General features: G+C 42.9%; 1 long non-coding RNA gene across 1 annotated transcript; it reads left to right on the top strand.

Moving 5' to 3' along the window:
- The first annotated feature begins 439 nt into the window (after positions 1-439).
- Positions 440-4,982, top strand: LOC116442123. The gene is made up of 2 exons (XR_004239410.1): positions 440-1,209; positions 3,239-4,982. It is a non-coding gene; the product is annotated as an uncharacterized LOC116442123 (long non-coding RNA).
- The last annotated feature ends 901 nt before the right edge of the window (positions 4,983-5,883 follow it).

The raw sequence follows: 5,883 nt of genomic DNA on the forward strand, positions 1-5,883 counted from the left end.
GGCAAATTGTGATAGAGACCCTTTGCCAGATGAACATTTTATTCTTTTGATAACCAGCACAAACAAAAACTACTTTATTACTTCAAAGACAAAACAAACTCGTAACAAAACATTCTAAACCTTACCTAACTGAACTTCAAATGGGATTTGTGCCATCTGTGGCTAGCAGAGAGTTCCCTCTCCAGTGAAAACTGCCTACTTTGAATGCTCCAACAGCTTTGATCCTCTTTCTTTCCGTAAAAGAAGTGCTGAAGGTTTGTGCTGCCATCCAGAAGGACCTCAACAGGCTGGAGAAATGGGCTGACAGAGCTCACCACATGAGGAACAAAGGGAAATACAAAATCCTCCAGCCAAGATGAAACAATCCCAGGTACCAGTGTATGCTGGGGAACCACCAGCAGGAAAACCACCTTGCAGAAAAGGATTTGGAGGGCATGGTGGACACCTTACTGAACACAAGCCAGCAATGTGCCCTTGCGGCAATGAAGGCTGGTGGCGTCTGAGCGGCATTAGGAGTGCTACCAGCAGGTCCTTGGAGGTGATCCTTCCACTCCACTCAGCACAGGTGAGACAACAGCTGAGATACTGTGTCCAGTTGTGGGCTGCCCTGCACATGAGAGACATAATGGAAAGTCCAGAAAAGGGCTGAAAAGATGATGAAGGGACCAGAGCATCTCTTCTGTGAGGAAAAGCACAGAGCTGTGCATGTTCAGCCTGGAGAAGAGGAGCCTCAGCAGGGAATCTCATCCATGTATATGAATGCCTGGAGGGAGGGGGTACAGAAGATGAGCCAGGCTCTTTTCTATGGTGCCCAGAGACAGGACCAGAGGCAATAGGCACAAACTGAAACACAGGAGGTACTGCCTGGATATAAAGAAAAAATTCTCCCATAAGAGTGACCAATCAGGCTGCCCACTGAGGTTGTGGCATCTCCTCATATTTGGAGATATTCAAAAGCTGGCTACATACAGTTCTGGGCAAGCAGGTCTAGGGGACGCTGCTTGAGCAGAGATGTTGGACCAGATGACCTCTAGAGGTCCCTCCCAACTTCAGCCCTCCTATGATTCTATGAAAAAAAGTCTCAGTAACCACTTCCCTTGCTGCTCAGAATTCAAACTGGATTTCCACAAACGGTCACAACAAACTGATGGAGACGTGAGATTAACAGAGCTTTTCCAGGACAGCAAGTTCTGACTCCAGCTACTGAAGGTAAGAAAGTACTGTTAAAGGAAGGTATGAGATTAATCTGTGTGGTGGATTAGCCTTGGCTAACAGCCAAACCTCCACCCAGCCACTCATCCTCTTGCTTCCCCTCGAGTCAGCAGGACAGGGGAAAAAACAGGACATTAAAACAACACCCTTCCTCTAACCCCCATGCCCCCCATTCCCAGACCGACTCCAAATCTAGTTACTTCCTTCCCTCTCAACTTTTCCACCTTTCCTTCACCCTGAGCCACACAGGGGGATGGGGAATGATGTTTGGAGCCAGAGCCTAACAGCTTCTCTTAGCTACTCCTTCCCTGTCAGTCTTTTCTCTGCTCCAGTGTGGGCTCTGCATGGGTTGCAGCTGCTTTAGGCCATATCCATCTGCTTTGGCAAGAGGATACCTCATGGACTGCAGCCTGGATAACTGCTCTGCCATGGAGCATCTCCTCTTCCTCCGACCTCATGCTCCCTCCTCCTTTCCCTGGGGCACTTTTTGCCCTTTCTTTTTGCCCTTGCCTTTCCCTAAGGCACCAGCATCTCAGCTGCAGGCTCAGTCATACCCAGCAGCCCCAGCCTCTCCTCACAGGGGCCCCACCACAACCCCTGCTGCTGCCAGTGTGGCTTAATCTACCTCATTTTGGATTTTACCCCTTTTCACCTCCAACTTTTCAATTACTGTTTTCATCAGAATTACTCCTGAAGTGTGGCACACTGTCGAAGCCAGACATCAGGGTTTGTAGTTGTCTGGTTCATTTGTTTCTCTTTTCTTTAACAATAGAAGTTCGAAAGCACATGAGATACAGTTATGGAATAGCTGTAAGCAACAAGGGACAGAAATAGCATTTACAAGAGGACACTCTTACAGAGCTCAGACATCTGTCATGGTGCTATCTTAAGAAGCTAGGACAGACCGTCAGTCTGTAAGCCCAGAGCAGCAGCACTGTGAACAGAATACAACAGAATGCTTTGGGTGGGAAGGGATCTTACAGATCATCTCGTCCTAACCCCCTGCCATAGGCAGGGACACCTTCCACTAGGATCAGGTTGCTCAAAGCCCCATCCAACCTGGCCTTGAACACTTCCAGGGATGAGGCATCCACAACTTCTTTGGGCAACCTGTTCTAGTGCCCTACCACCCTCCCAGTAAAGAATTTCTTCCCAGTATCTCATCTAAACCTACCCTTACTATAAATGTACAAGTAAGTCAGAAATAATCCTTTGCAGAAAAAACAACCCATTAGAAATGGATGTTATTTAACTGCATAACACAGGAGGAGAAAGGACAGTTCTCTGTTGCAGGAAGAGATTAATCCTCTAGAAATTGACAGCTACAATTACTAGTTTCATTTCATAGTAGTCTTGTAAAAATCAATATAACTATTTGCACAGGGAAATGAGCAAATTTTGTTATTAAATCTCATTTGATTGTTCAGGTTTCACTCATTTTTTTTATATCCATCAGTGTATTTTTTTCCACCTAAAACACAGAATTCCAGGGCTCTGAACATTCTACCAGTTACCAAAGTCATTAATCTGCTCTAGCAAGATTAACAATGAAGAGAAATCAATAATTTAAATTATCTGTTTTCAGTTTAATCCCTTTTTATTTGGTCACAGAAAACTGTTGATACCAGAACACATGTAATTTATGAAATTAGTATCACGTAGATCAAGAAAAATGGATGGAGGTTCTTTTACACACCATATATATATATACATATATACACACCTGGGACTGATTTCCATTGATTCAGGTTTGTGATTTCTGATGTTTATTACATATTTCTAATAAGCATACTAAAAATAACTACCTCTTTATGTGTCTATAGCTGTCTCTATTAATTTCATGATGAATGTTCTATAAACATATTACCCATCCAGGTGCAGAAGTCAAAGCTAGGCCTTCTCCCATATACAGGGAGCTGTGAAAACCAGGTAGGATCCACTAGGAGGCACAAGGATTCGAGTACTTTATGTCAGTGTCAGAACTTCTAGGGCAGAAAATTGAATTCCTTTTCTCATCCCCCAACAGTTCAGCAGTGAGACATTCTCCAAGGAGATGGGACTGAGAAGAGATGGAATTGAAATCCTTTTCCTTGAGAAAGTAGAACCAAGTCTTCTGCATCCTGGATGAGTGCCTTATATGCAACATTGAATATACGAAGGAGGAAACCTAGTTAGGTCTTTCTCTGCCATGAAGCAGACAAACCTTTAAATTATCTGTTTTTCCTTATTTGGAAGAAACTAATTAAGCACCTCTCTTCAAAACACAGTTTCCAAGTCAGTGAAGTTTCCAGGAAAGGCAATTTAAGATGCATACTGTTACATTCAAAATCTTGAGGATAGGAGAAAACACACCCTATACATGGAACAAAGGGTTTTTTTCTTAGGCTAGAAGGGGCAAACAAAGAGAGAATTTTGAATGTTAACATGGTATAAAGGGCTGTGTCAATCCTATTGTAGAAAATAAGTAGAAGGGTAAGCTCAGGTGATAACACTTGTTGGCAGGAGTGCCTTTGGAGCATCTGATAATGTCCCTGGAGTTGGACCCTCAGGGGCAGCACTGGCCAGTGCTTCTCATCAGGCCCAGTGCTCTTAGCAGCATCTTTGTATCCCACCTTCCTGCACTGTGACAGCAAAGCTCAAAGATAACCAGAGCCTTTCCCTCGTGTGAGACCTGCTGCAAGCACAGGTGAGGCTTTGAGGCTCTACAGCTATTTCAGTGGCCTCCTGTCCAGCCTGGCTCCCTGTAATGCACCCAAGCTGTCAAATGAAAGCTCCTGATGAGTTTTGTATTCCACTGAAGTTTTCCCTAGACAAAGGACATGATCACTACCTGTAAGCAACTTTTATTTTGGGGGTGACAGGAACTGAACTGTTCATGTTAGAAACATGATCTTTAGTTTTTATGTTATGGATATCACTTGTCATATATTGTTAACTACCTAAGCAGTGCTTGTGCTTTTCAAGCAAATCTTGACAGTATTTAAGTAGGACAATGAAATAAACATTGCTGCTGCCAAACAAGAGACTGGCCAGAAGTATAAGCTTAGATCTGCAAAACCTGAATTAATCACAAATCTGCGGCTCAGTACCAAGTCTACTAGCAAAAAGCTAACTAGAGAATAACATAAAATAGAGAGAAAGAAGGAGACCCTGATCAGAGTGTTGCTGGTTCTGGGGCTAGTGACTGCTGCCTCCCCTGCTCCAGCTTCAGCCCTGGGGGTAGCCCTGCTGGGGTGGAGGTGACACACACAGAGCCCCTCTCCCCCAGCCACTGCCTGACAAACCATAGCCATTTGTGTGTGGCTGGGGCCCACTGCCAGGCTGCAGTTGGCAGATCAGGAGAAGGAAACTGCTGAGGAGAAGAAAGCCCCACCATGAGTATCACTCTCCTCCTGCTGAGGACAGCAGGATGCTGGCACTTTATCACAACACATTCTGCCCCTCCACTCCAGAAGGCAGGAAGTTGTCAGCCTGCATTGGTCAAGATACAGTGGAAGGATAAGCATGACACCCAAGGAAAAAGATCCATATTTGTAGGCTTTTCTTATGTAAGTGTGCTAAAGAAGCATTTTTTTTAACTTTTTCAATCAATGTGGACAATGAGTGTCGGTATTCCTGCAACTGGACTAATAATGAATGTTTGGTGTATTTTGATTGGGTTTTTAAAGCATCCACTGGCCTAATAATAAATTCTTAGTTCCATGTACATATATATGCGTGTATAATGTCTTGTTTTTTGGCAAAAAAGAAAAATAAATTTGAGTGCATCATCTGCTGCTTCTTGCTTGGGGGAGTTTTCTGTTAGCTTCTTGGCTATAAGGGATCTTATTTCATCTTCCTGACTGCTTCTGTGAAGAACACATTCATGAGGGCAGTGGTCTATTACAGGGACCAGACACAAAGACCTGAGTCTAAATAAATTACCTGTAACTACTTGGGAAGGGTCCAAAAGAAGCAGGAATTGAACTGAGATCATGTCTGCGTTCAACATAAATTCACCCTAACTGTCAGAGTAGTACTTCTCCATAGTACTTTTCATCCCTGGGGTTTCCAAGGCACTTTACCTATGAAATCTGTGTGTTAATTATTCAGTAAATTCTGGATTCATCTTCTTGATCTTTGATACACAGTAGTTATTCTACAGGACACAGCAACAGTCAGTAGAGAGCAAGGGTAGAGAAGTAAATTGTTAATTGCACTAAAAGTGAATCATAAGGCAGAACATAGTTACATGGCTGAATGTATTTTCCAGCTTAAAAAACAGCACCTTCAGCAACATAATGCCTGTGAAATTGCCCCATGTATCAATTTGTTAATAAAAAAGTGCGTCTTATTGAATCAATGACACTTTCTACAGTACATTGTACTTGATAGCCATAAAGCTCTTAAGGGCAATGACCTACCAGTAAAACCCTTCAATGAAAATAATCTTTCCCTTAGATTAATTCATAATGAAACTCTTCTATTTTGATGTTTTGAAGTAATTTTGATACCTGGAATTGGGAACTAACTGAAACTTTCTCAGAGGCCACAAATTTCCATTAGAGAGACAAATTTTCAACAACAGTAATGAGTCCTTGGCATTTAGTACAACTGCATTTTAGTATGATTGGACATGCTCTGGGAGAAGAAAAATATCATTTTTTCCTCCTCAGCTGGAAGAAAAATAAC

Source organism: Corvus moneduloides, chromosome 3, assembly GCF_009650955.1.
Source record: "Corvus moneduloides isolate bCorMon1 chromosome 3, bCorMon1.pri, whole genome shotgun sequence".
NCBI lineage: Eukaryota > Metazoa > Chordata > Aves > Passeriformes > Corvidae > Corvus > Corvus moneduloides.